This window comes from Myotis yumanensis, unplaced genomic scaffold (genome assembly GCF_028538775.1).
Source record: "Myotis yumanensis isolate MYYU_CA2020_CCGP unplaced genomic scaffold, mMyoYum1.0.hap1 SCAF_8, whole genome shotgun sequence".
NCBI lineage: Eukaryota > Metazoa > Chordata > Mammalia > Chiroptera > Vespertilionidae > Myotis > Myotis yumanensis.
The window spans coordinates 10,379,318-10,393,217 of record NW_027223759.1 but is presented as its reverse complement, the minus strand read 5'-3'; positions in this window follow the sequence as shown (position 1 = coordinate 10,393,217).

Sequence of the window (13,900 nt, the reverse complement as noted above, 5' to 3'; positions counted from 1 at the left end):
AAACTGCAAGAGTTCAGCAGCCCTAGTGTCTTAGGCTTCCTGATCAATCACTTTTTTAAATTAAATCTTTATTGTTGAAAGTATTACAGCCTGCTGGCATGGCTCAGTGGTTGAGTGTTGCCCTATGAACCAGGAGGTCATGGTTCGATTACCTGTCAGGGCATGTGCCCAGGTTGTGGGCTTCATCCCCACTGTGGGGCATGGAGTCAGCCAATCAGTGATTCTCTCTCATCATTGATGTTTCTATCTCTCCCTTCGTCTGAAATCAATAAAAATATATGTACTTTAAAAGTATTACATGTGTCCCCTTTTTTCCTCCATTGACACCTTCTACCCTGCCCCTTTCCCCATGCCTGATCAATCACTTCTGATGTTACCAAACTAGAGACCTATTTGTTGAAAGCAAGAGACTTTTAGCTTTTCTGAGCTAAAGTACTAATGTCAGCACAGCAGTTTGTTAGATCAAAGAGTTAAAATGGCCTTAACTGGTTTGGCTCAGTGGATAGAGCATCGGGCCTGCGACTGAAGAGTCCCAGGTTTGATTCCGGTCAAGGGCATGTACCTTGGTTGCAGGCATATCCCCAGTAGGAAGTGTGCAGGAGGCAGCTGATTGGTGTTTCTAACACTCTATCCCTCTCCCTTCCTCTGTAAAAAATCAATTATATATATATATATATATATATATATATATATATATATATATATATATTTTAAAGCATTAAAATGTCCTTGGCTCAATCATGAGTTCACCTTTTGCTTCTAGTCATGTTTCCTGTGGAAACCGAAAACTCTGTAGCTCCAGAAAATGCTCTTTTTCATCTTGACAGTCTCGGTCTTACCTAAGTGAGAGCATGTCAGCTGAAGCAGGTGTTAGCCATTTCAGCCCCCTTTGTACCAAAGGATATTTGTGATGACTTGTAAACAAAACTTGGAAGATATGAAATCATTCAAGAATGCAAAAAAAAAAAAAACTCGGATACTTTAGAACTTTTTGGTCTCAGTTTAAGATTTAATGGCAATGCATAAAAGCATCATGTACTTGACTTCATTATCTGTCATTGAAGATTCAAAACAATGCATCAAGGTGATGTATTAGTCTTCAGTTTGCTAGTATAGCTATGAAGAGTGTCCTTGTATTTCAAAGACCAACAAAATAAACATCTCCCTCCGGCCTAACCCTTTAACCCTGTTCTTAAGATATCATTCAGATTTTCCATTTGCTCTCCAGGGTTGAAATGTGAGTATATGAAGCTGAAGAAGCAACATATTGGAATTGGTTTATCTATATTTAAACTCCAGAAGGCAAAATTAATAGGCTCATTTGCTTCTGTGCTTTTTTAACTCTTTAAAATGATCTTGTTATGGTAAAGGAAGGTGGATTTTAAGAAAAACTTTGTAGGTTTTTTTTTCTTCCCATGGTTTTAGTAGAATTAGCCATATTCTTTTATAAATCTCTAAATTAATGTCATTGAATGGAACACTCTACAGCCACTAAAATGATAATTATGAAGTCTTAAGTTCCTTTCATTTTAAAATAGAAAAAATGAAAATTATGCATTCAGCTGCATATATACAAAAATTCATTGTAGCTGCAATAATACAAAAATGTTCATGCATTATAAACAAACTAGAGGCCCATTGCACGAAGATTTACGCAATAGGCCTTCCTTCCCCTGGCTGCCGGCACCGGTTTTCCTCCAGCACCTGGGACCCAGGCCTTTGGTCCAGCCGCAGCGGAGAAGCCAAGCCTCTTCAGTCCTCAGTCGTCCTCAGTCTTCGCTCAGGCCGGAGCCTTCAGTCTTTGCTCTGTGCCTGCATATGCAAATTAACCCGCCATCTTTGTTGGGCTGATTTGCATACTCATCCTGATTGGTCAGTAGGTGTAGTGGAGTGATGGCCAATTTACATATTTCTCTTTTATTAGTGTAGATATTGGAGGATAAAATACTGATATGAAAATAAAACAGTCATTTTTTATGTGGGATTTGGGAAGGTGTTTTTCCCCCCAAGAAATATTGATATATGATTTCCTAATAAAAGGGCAGAATTATCAGAACTTAAATTGCAAAGTGATATCCTCTACTTAAAATCTACTTTACTGAGACTTTGGTCTAGACTAGTTCATCAAGGCCTTCTATAGCACTACACACTCCAGTGTTACTCTTACCTCTCTGACTACGCCTTGGTCACTTTCACTGGCTCCTCCTCAACCTGACCCTTAAATGATGAGAGTGCCTCAGGACTCCATCCCAAGTCTTCCCTCTACTCATTCCCTAACCAGAGAGCTTCATTTGTACATAAAATTTTACAACCATCACATTGCCATCTACTCAACTGCCTGCTTGACATCTCTCCTTGTATGTCTCACAGATGCCTCAAATATTGTCCACACCTGAATTTGTCATCTTCCCACCATTCACCCAGCAACAACTGGTGGCTCGTCCAGTGTTCTATTATCTCAGTATATGGATCCACTATCTACTCAGTGGTCTAAATTAAAACCCTGAAGTCATCTTGGCTCTCCGGCTCCCTTGTGGCAGGTTCAGTGATTCATTTCTTAACTACTCTAGCTTCTAAATCTCTTGTGAATCTACCACTATCCTCCAAACTCACCATCTCTTCTAGCCATGGTTCTCATCTTCTCTGACATGTGCTCTTTCTTATAGTTACCTAGCCAGTCTCCCTAGATCATTTATGCCCCAGTTTACTTCTCCAAGCACCCAACTTTCCCAAGTTCCCCATTTCTCACCTGCAATCCAGTCCCCATACATCTATAGTGGTCTTTTAAAAACACAAACTTTGTCCCAGTCTGGTGGCTCAGTTGGTTGGAGCATTGTCCCATACTTAGGTTGTGGGTTCTGTCCCCAGTCAGGCGTGTATGGGAGGCAACCCATTGCTCTCTCTCTCTCCCCACCCCCGTCTCTAAGATAAATAAAAATACCCTCCAGTGAGGATTAAACACACACACACACACACACACACACACACACACACGAACTTAATCACCTCACTCTAAAGCCTGGAGCTTTCCATTCCTCTTAGGAAGATGCACCCAATCCTGAGGTTTACCACATAATCCATAGGCCCACCTGTTCCCCTCTGAGCTCCAGCCATGCTGGTCTCCTGTGATTTCCCCCCAAATACTCCATACTCCCATCCAGAGGCCTTCACATTTACTTCCTCTGCTGCCAACAGTCCTCACTCTCGTCACTTGGCCAACTCTTGATCAGTTTTTAGATGAGGGAGGCCACTTAAACTAGCTTTCTCACATTTACAACATTTGCCATGCTTCCCTGTTGTAGTTATTATAACACAATGATCTGTTCAGTCTCTATTTTTCTTCTTAATGTTAAGCTCTTGGCTGCCTTCTATGCGCAGAGCACTGTGAGAGACATTGGCTCTACAGCCATGAACAACCCACAAGCTCCTTGTCCTCTTGAACATACATCTGTTGGAAACAATGAACAAAACAGGCATGGGCGCGCACACATCACCACACACGTGAGTAAAGTACCGATTGCAAAGTCCTGTAAAGGAAGCCATAGAGTGCCAAGAAGGAGAACAATGGAGATATAGCTAAGCTAGGTCGGAAGGACTTTCTGAAAAGGTGACATTTAAGATGAGACCTGAAATATAAGAAGGTGCTATTCATGGGAAGAGCATTCCAAACAGGAAATAGTTGCATAGAGACTGAGAAAGGAAAATGCTCTGTGTGTTTAAGGAACCCAAGTAAGACCAGTGTCAGCAAAGGGGAGAGTAGTTCAGAGATAAGACTGAAGAGGCTAGATGATATAGAGACTTTTAGGCCCTGGTAATGGATTCAAATTTTATTCATTTATAAATGCAATGGTGATCTTGAATAAAGCTGAGTTCACTCATTGCCTGTATCAGCATAGCATCTCATTCAAAAGAAACAACAGATAACAAAACTAAAAATGAAAAGCAATCCAATATTTACTGAAGTCTATGAAAGGTACAAAAGGAAAATTTCTGGGCATGAGTCTCAGTAAACATGATTTTAAAAATCTTGATCCATCTAAGTTCTACTCAGCACAGCAATAGTCTCCAATCTCTCTTCTCTCTAAATATTACCCCCTCAAAAAACAAAAAACAAACAAACAAAAAACCTAGGTCAGACCTGAACCTGAATCTTCTTTCTTTGGCCTCATTCTCTCACCTTCAAAAGTCCATTCTTGCTCTATCCTTTCTGACCTCACCATTTCTGCATCTCTACTCCAGAACCCAGGAGTAGGGTCTTCCCAGAAAGGTGTAAGAATGAAAGAATACTTACATTTTCTGGTTTTTAAATTTGTTTTGTTTGTGTTTGTTATCACTACTGTTTGATGTTGCTTTCACACTGGGAATCCACTCTGGCCACTGTGCAGAGAATGGCTTATAGTGGAGCAAGAAGCAGCAAGGCAAATAATGTGGCGCCTATTGCAAAGAAGTTCGAGCAAGGGGCGTTGCAGAGAGGAAAACAGTGGATGGATTAAAAATCCACCTTCCAGGTAGAACTCATTTGTCTTGTAGGTGATAGGGTGAGGGAGAGGAGTTGTCAGGAGTGTCCCCAGGTCTCTGGCTTGAACACCTTGGTGGGTGGTGGCCTGTTTACGGAGATAGAAAGAGAGGAGAGAGGGACAGTCTTTGGATCAAAATCAGTCTAGGTTTGGATGTATTATGTTTGGGTCTATTATGAATTATTTAAAAGGAGACATTGAAAAGGCAGCTATACATATAAGACAAGTTCTGAGAGGTCAGTCCGGGAGGTATAAATTTGGGATTTGGGGCAGATAGATGTTATTTGTGGCTGTGTGAGCAAATGAGATCGCCTAAGGACTTCCTGCTACTTCTCGGTCTTAGCACAGTGCCAGGTACACTCTAAGTGCTCAAAAACATTATAATTTAAGCTCCTGTCTGTCTGTCTTGTTCTCCCTTGTGTCCTCATGCCTAGGACAGGGTCTGGCATATGGTAGGTACTCAATAATTTCCTGTGAATGGAATGAATGGTTTAGCAACTGTACCATTCACAGCAGCAAAACAGTGATTTCAATCCCATGTCCCTCAGAAACCAAAGTCCATTTGCTTTCACCATAGGATGGTGCTCTCTCTAGTTCAGCAGATAGTCTCAAAAGCTAGGTGAGAAAAGCAAGTTCATGGTATTTCGTTATATAAAAGAGGAAACTAAAGAGGTTCCATGGCTTGCCTAAAACTACAGCCTACGTCTTTTGATTTATATTCCAGCATTCCTTCACCAGAGTAGGACTCACTTTCAACAGACCAGCAGCTGCTGGAGATATGTTGTACCTACCAATTAGCATAGGCTGTGAAGAGAGAGGAAAAACACACCTAAAAACATAGGTTTGGAAGTGGTATTACAACTTAAAGCAATCTTCTGCTATTCTGCCATGCAAACTTTTCCATCCAAATTCAGGTGAAATATCATATGGCCTTTTCCACTTGCCAAAGCAAGATATTGGCTCCCTCCTCCCTTTGTTCACTGATGTTGTGCTGTCAGAGATATGGTTCCCATTATACCAGCAGTTTTGTATCCTTTCAGAAAATCTTCCTGTATTAAAAGATATGTTAATGAACGAAGGCATGGTACACAACGGCGCTTTCCTCCTCCTTTAAGGATTACAGTTATATACATGCTTGTATGTGCATGCATAGAGTATTTCTGGAAATTCTCCCAAGACACTGGCCTCTGAAAAGAGGAACTGGGAGAGGCGGGGAGAGAAAGATATGGTGGGAAGGACTTTAGATCCTTTTTTTATGCATACCCTTTTTACTATTTTTGAGGTTTTCAATGCACGTTCACATATTAGCTTTCTTTAATGTTTTTTCACATATTAGTTTTAGAAAAAAATTGAATGTAAAAACTTAATCTCAGAAAACCGGTTTATTTTAGTGAACCTTAAGTTTGAAATTGGGATTTATTAATGATCATCACAGTCTCATATAAGCATCAGTACCCAAAATATTTCTGGATTTTGTTTAGGTTAAATAATATTGAGAAAATCCTTGTCCACAAAAATACGTAATTGCAAATGGTAGCAGTGTTCTTTTAATTGATCTTCAACCAGGCAGATTCAAAAAGTGGAAACAGGAATCATGGAAAATGTTTGTCAGAAATAAGTAATAAAGTGGGAAACATTGAGATTTGGGGGACACAGAATGGCAGGATATTGATAATTGTTGAAGTTGGGTGATAAGTACAGACTTGTTCATTATTCTAGGGGTTACTTTTTGTCTGTTTCAAAGTGTCTATAATAAAATGTTTTAAAAATTGGTTCACAAAAAATAGCCAACAACTTCACCCATGCCTTATTATAAAAGCCAGAAAAACACCAAGAACTTATAAAGCTCTGAATTTAAGAATCTGAAAAACCTTATCTACCCAACCTGACATGTTAGACATTTATTTGTTATTGCACATAAGACTATATATCAAGCAGATGAACTTGAACTTTGCTGTATATTTCATTGTGCTCAGCATATACGTGCTGTGGTTGCATAGTCACCTGTAGATTTTTCTATAAGCAGAAATATGCAGGCTGATTTTTTAAAAGACCAATGTAAAGCTGCAACCTTTCTAAGTAATGACAGGTTTACAATAAATTTAAATGTAGCTCAGCAATGACAGGAAAAATTTAACACTAACAGCTACACACACAAAAAAAATAGTTTACCTGATGGTGGACATTAGCCAGTGGTGGTCCCAAAAAACCACTTGTAGTATTATATTAAATTAATTGATTTTATTACAGGTGTTTCAATATTTAAAATATATTCGAAAATGAAATTCAAATCATTTATTCCACCCCTAAAACACAGGGCAGTTTAAAAAACCATTCCACTAGACTGTGATAAAATTGAAAGCAGGAAATATATTTTACTCACCTCTATCTCTCCACTATGAAACACAATAGTTTGATGAATGAATATTATTAACTGCAAGTATAGAAAAATTGATTTCTAAGCCCCAAAGTAATCTTATTTAAAATTCACATGTTGATTTTTCTGAGTACACAAATTCCATTCTCATTATAAACAATTCAATAGAAAAAAATTTACTTAGAAAATAAAATTCACAGTTCCCCAAGCTTTCATTTTTCTATGTATAAAATAACCTACATTCATGAGAATTTTTACTTTAAAAAACAGGATCACATACAAGTTTTAAAACCCATCTTTTTCCTTTAAATACTGTATGTATCTAGGTCATCTTTCACTCAGTTTGTATCTAGATTCTCTCTTATATATAGTATTCCATCATTTGGCAGGAGAGTCCAGCGCTGCTTAACGATGGAGATGTGTTCTGAAAAATGCACCAGTTGGCAATTTCATCGCTGTGCAAACATTGCAGATTGCATGTACACAAACCTAGATGGTGTAGCCCACTACACACCTGGGCTACATGGAATAGCCTATTGCTCCGAGGCTACAAACCTGTACAGCATGTTACTGCACAAAACAACACAAGATTAAATCAAGCACAAAAGAAAGTGATGCAATCAAGAAACACATAAACATGAAATCCATGAGGCTGCTGCTGGTGTAATATGGCACTGTTTTACAGCAAACATTTTTTTTTAATAAGTAGAAACAGTACATTCTAAGTAAAAATAATGCCCTAGCTGGTTTGGCTCAGTGGATAGAGCGTTGGCCTGCAAACTGAAAGGTCCTGGGTTCAATTCCGGTCAAGGGCACATGCCTGGATTGCGGGCTTCATCCCCCGTAGAGGGCATGCAGGAGGCAGCCAATCAATGATTCTCTCTCATCATTGATGTTTCTATCTCCCTCCCTCTCCCTTCCTCTCTGAAATCAATAATAATATATCAAAAAATAAAGATAAAAAGTGTAGTATAATACAAAAACCAATCCCCATTTATTATCATTAATCAATAATACATTGCACGTGCTATATAAAGGCATAACTCTGAGATATTTTGGGTTCCGTTCCAAACCACCACAATAAAGCAAATATTGCAATAAAAGGGGGTATGCCTATACTTTTATAGGACTGGCAGCACAGTAGGTTTGTTTACACCAGCATTACCACAAACACAAGAGTAATCCTTGGTGCTACAGCCTTGCAATGGCTATGATGCCACTAGGCCAGTGGTCGGCAAACTGCGACCCCTTTAGTGTGGCTTTTCCACAAAACACCACGTGCGGGTGCACACGTACAGTGTGATTGAAACTTCGTGGCCACACTCAAGGGGCCAAAGAGCCGCATGTGGCTCACGAGCCACAGTTTGCCGACCACTGCACTAGGCAATAGGAATTGTTCAGCTTCCATTGTCTTTCAGCTTCCATTGTTGACTGAAACGTTGCCATGCAGTGCATGGCTGTACCATAATTTAACCAATCTCCTATTGATGGACATTTAGGTTAATTTCATCTTTTTGATATAACATACAATAGTCTAATGATATCTTCGCATTTACATTTTGCATTCTTTTGAGAGCATTTAAAATTTAATGTTGCATAAAAGCAATGTGTATGCACAGAATAGGAAACCAAACAGCTTTAGAAGGCTGATTTGTCATTGCCCCTCCCAAGCCCTCCAAAGGATTAAGTCTCTTTGATAATGATTAGTGGTTTGTTTTTTCCTTAAAAAAAAAAAAAAAGAAAGAAAGAAAGAAATCTTAATGGAGCCTTCCTTTCTTCCGTTCTTTTTAAACTAGATATGTTCCAGGACTTCTGTGTAGCTGCCAACCTGGAATTTCCCTTCACTTCTTGGGTGTGTGTACATTATGTCCCTTCTACTCAAGGTCTTCCGTTTGTTTATTTCCTGTGTATGGCTTTTTTTTTTTTTTTTTTTGTAATAGCTTCCTAATGGTGTACAGAAGGTAAATTTTTTTTAAGACATTGCAAGTTTTCAAATGTCTTTATCTCATCCTTAGATGGCTTAGAAAGAATATCTCCTTAGGCGGTTGAAAACATTATTTCACTGTCACATAGCATTCATTGTTGCTGTTGAGCAATCCAATGCCATTGCGATTTCTCATCCTTTATGTATGATGTGGTTTTTCTTTAGAATCTTCTCTGTGTTAATGGTGTTCTGAAAACTCACTATGCTGGGGTTTTATTAAATATCCTAGGATGGACACCAGCTGTTTTTCAGATGGGAAAATGTTATTGTATTATTCTTCAATCATTTTGTTTCCCTTCACATACTAGCCCTTCCCTTCCTGAATGACCTCTTTGGAATATATATCCTATCTAATAATAGACAAACATGGTAATTAACCATACCTTCGCTATGCCTCCCATTGGCTAATCAGCACGATATGCAAATTAACCCAACCAAGATGGCAGCCGGCAGCCACACAGCTGAAGTGAGCAGGAGGCTTGCTTGATCCAGTGATGGAGGAAGCCAAGGTTCCCCGCCTGCCGTGGCCTGGCTCTGAGCTCCGAAAGCAACAAAGTTTCAATTATAGAAGGTAAACAAACCCCAGATACCTGCTTTCAGCAGGCCGTGTCCTCAGAGCTGGAGTGAGCAGGAGTGGCTCTCAGCTCCAGTGATGGCAACAAAGTTTCAATTATAGAAGGTAAATAAATCCCAGAATAAAAAAAAAAGAAAAAGAAAAAAAGGAGAGCTGGGAGTTTCAGTAGCCGGCCAGCCTGAAAATGGCCCTCAGCTCCTCACCCAGACTGGCCAGGCACCCCAGTGGGGACCCGCACCCTAAAGGGGGTGTGGCCAGCCTGAAAACAGCCATCAGCCCCTCATCCAGGCTGGCCAGGCACCCCAGTGGGGACCCCCACCCTGAAGGGGGTGTGACCAGCTGCAAACAGCCATCAGCCCCTCACCCAGGCTGGCCAGGCACCCAAGCGGGACCCCCACCCTGATCCGGGACACCCTTCAGGGCAAACCAGCCAGCCCCCACCGGTGCACCAGGCCTCTATCCTATATAGTAAAAGGGTAATATGCAAACTGACCCTAACAGCACAAAGACTGGGAATGACTGGTCACTATGACACACACTGACCACCAGGGGGCAGATGCTCAATGCAGGAGCTGCCCCCTGGTGGTCAGTGCGCTCCCACATGGGGGAATCTTTGCTCAGCCACAAGCCAGGCTGACAGCTGCCAGTACAGTGGTGGTGGTGGTGGGAGCCTCTCCCACCTCCTCAGCAGCGCTAAGGATGTCCTACTGCAGCTTAGGTCTGCTCCCCACTCACAAGTGGACATCCCCTGAGGGCTGCCGGGCTGCAAGAGGGATGTCTGATTGCCAGCTTAGGCCCAATCCCCTGGGGAGCAGGCCTAAGCCAGCAGGTGGTCATACTCAAGGGGTCCCAGACTGCAAGAGGGCACAGGCCAGGCTGAGGGACCCCCACCCCGAGTGCACAAATTTTTGTGCACTGGGCCTCTAGTATATATATAATCAGCTGGTTTCAGGTTAGGTTTGGCCAATGGGAGATCAAAATGCAGGAAGAGAGAGAAGTCAGAGTCTCCTTTTCCTGAGGCAGAGCTGAATCTCCTGCAGTATCTCTCAGGCAGTAGCTATATCTCCCACTGGGAGGTCCTTTCTCCTGGACTCCAGTTCTCACTGGGCTGCATTTACACGACCTCCTCCAACCTTGCCCCTTCAGCCCTGGGAGTGGAATAGCTTCTCACTGCTGCTATCTGGACACTATACCACCCTTATGTGTTCCCGTAATCCTTCCTGCTAACACTTCTATAAGAGTCACTTTGTAAAAGTCTCTTTATCTGAACCATGTGGGGTGAATTGTTTGTTTTAGGGATTCTGAATGATACAGATAGTCTTCTCTCTCTCTCTCTCTCTCTCTCTCTCTCTCTCTCTCTTTCTCTCTCCATTTTCCAAGAAATATTGAGCTTCCTGCACTAGCCCTCTAACTTTTTTTTCTATTTCCCATTTCTAAGTCATCTCTTTCATGAATCTCCTGGGGAATTTCTTTATCTTCACCTTCCAACCCCTCTATGAATTTCTTATTTCAGCAATCATGTTTTTCATTTCCAAGAGCTCCTTTATCCTGTCATTATTATAGTGTTCCATTATTTCATGGATATAATTTATTTGTCTTCCTGTATTGTCTCTGTTTTCCCAAAATTCTTTTGTTTTGGTGTCTGCCTTTCATGATGGAGATATATGTCAAATGACTCTCACATAATAGCTTATTGTTAACTCTGTGTACTCAAATGGGGCTTGTCCCTTGGTGGGCTTTACTTTGGGGGTGAACAAGCAGGAATCCACCTCCTTCATTATAGGGTCCCCAAATGTCATTTCTCTTGTGATGTTAAATTTTTCCAGAAGAGAATCCACCAATCTCTTGTCTGGTATTTTTGGAACCAAGTGCAGGAATTACAGCTTCAAATTCAGAACAGACTTTCATTTAATGGGAATATTTTTTTCTGGAAGAAATTCCTTGAAGTAAAATTGTGGAATCCAAGGGTATGCATTTTAAAATTTGATAGATTCCAATGCAATTTTGGAAGCATCCAAAGAAAAAAGTTTAATGTGGTTTAAAAAAAAAACAAGCAAACACATTTTATAAGCTGTAAATGTCAGCAGAACTTAATAAAGTACTTTCCTTAATGTTTCAAGAAGTAAAATAGACTGAAATGAATTCTTCTTTTCCATGGTTCTACTTACCTTCAGAATTAGTGCCAACATAGCCTATTTGAAAATTTCCCATCTTTCTAGAAGACAAAATTAGATCCCTCCCAATGTCATTTGATTGGTATTGCAATAGAGGCAAAAATTGAAATCTATAAAGAGGCACTTGGTCTTATCTATCATAAGGATCTAAGGAAGTAGCAACTAAAAATAGTTGCTTAACCAGATGATCTTTGGTAACTGATATTTGAGTTTATGACAACGGTTTGTGGGAGATTTATCTCAGGATGGTGATTGCTCTGTAGGTTATGAGAATAATTAGGGCAAGAAACTATTTAACCACAGTCCAGAGAGAGACAGTCCACAGAACATGAGGATATTATTTCTAGGGTACCTAAATTATATCCAGGTCATAACTGACCTGTAGGAACTAGCTCCATGCTAATCAAAGTAAGTTTTTCTTTTTTTAAAAAATTGCTGATCATCTTACCCCATAAGGTTGCTCCATATTTTGTCCTAGGTTCCTCACTACATAGCAGACAGTGAAAACTCTTTATAAACTCTACTCCAGGGAATCTAAGTCTCATCCAGAAATAGACATTTCCCTTCCAAAATGATTGTAAGGAAGTCTTTAAGTTTTCTGTCTCTATGGTAACAGCTTGATGGAGAGAGTTAACGACTGGGACGTGAAATACGCCTTGCCCTTTCAAATTCTGTAACAACCACTCAGCGTGCACTCACAGACACCAGTTGTTGCTATGGAATAGCAATCACTCTACCATTGCTGCATTGGAGCTTGGATTTCATAACAGAGGGAAACTGAAGAGAAAAAAAAAAACATCCAATCTACATTGTACCTAATCATTCCTTCTTACTTATTCTTTTACTCTGTAGATGTCGTTGAATTTTGCTTAAAGAAATGCAGTTAAATTCTGTATATCTGCAAATGTACAGGCCAAGCACTGGGTTCATAGGCAACAAAATTTTTGCATCTACTATGTACCACATGCCAGTCCTATGCATATACTCACCATTGTCAATAAATACAGGGGTAGTCAAAAGGAGGTTTACAGCTGGCATCTCAGTGGTTAGAGCATTGGCCTGCAGACCTAAGGCTCTCAGGTTCAATTCCTGGTCAAGGGCACATACCTGGGTTGCAGGTTTGGTCCCCCGCCCCCAGTTGATAATCGATATAATTCTCTCACATCGATGTTTCTGTCTTTCTCGCTCCTCCTCCCTCCTTCCCTGCATATGAGTATGCAGTTTCTTCTTGTATTATTATTTATTATTGTATTATTAATTATTATTATTAACCTACTTTTGCCCACCCCTGTATTTGTGAATAAATGATTTTAAGAGCACTTATATTACCAATGATTTCTGGTATCTTTTCTCAATATCTCTTAGCTATGCCATAATGCAGAGTGAATTCAAAGGGCAAAGGGCAAAGTGAATTCAAGACACTACTTCCTGTTACACACAATGGGAAGTGGTTTAGTCCCCCAACTATGTGTCTCCAGTGAGCTGGGAGAATTAACTGAGCCATGATACCCTGTGAGATGACTTAGGCAGCTAACAGGTGAAGAAACTTAACCACCTGTCTCTCCCATGTATTGAGAGCATAGGCCTGCCCAGACTTGGTATCCAGAAAACTAAGACTCCTTGTTTGACTCAGCTCCTAAGTACTCATTACACACTGGAGCACAAAGACCTCTTCTTAGAGATCTCTCTGGGGAGCACAGGACTTCGGAGGACTAGCAATTTGACCTATGAAGGATGACACTCGCCTATTATTTTATTCTTTTGTGATATTTTTTAAAGCAATGTCCTTTTTAAAATCTACTCTCCTAACTGCATTTTAAGTATATGAAGTTCTGAGAGAGAGTTGCAGCATAGATTACTTCTCAATATGTGCATAGCTTATTAATAGTAGGGATGAAAAAGCGGAAACCAAAAGGAAAGTTAAATTCATGCTCAATATATGTTAATAAAAGAGCGATTCCACTCCTCCCTCCACACTAACCAAAGCCTTAGCTTCCCTCTCTTTCCTCCACTTCTGGCACGATTTTTCTTCAGTCCTCGGCAAGACTGGCATTTTCAGTTCGTTCTTCTACTAGGAACTTCCCTTCGTGTGATTCTACTGAACCAAAAGCTTCTGTAACCCAAGAGCAAGGGAGTTGTTGGTGGTAAATAACCTTAAACTAAATGTCCCCTTATTCTTATTCTGGCAGATTGTAAGACAGAGGATGATAATGACAATCTTATTGACAGTTAACATTTACTGAATACTCGCTATGTGTGTGGCACTGGGCCAAG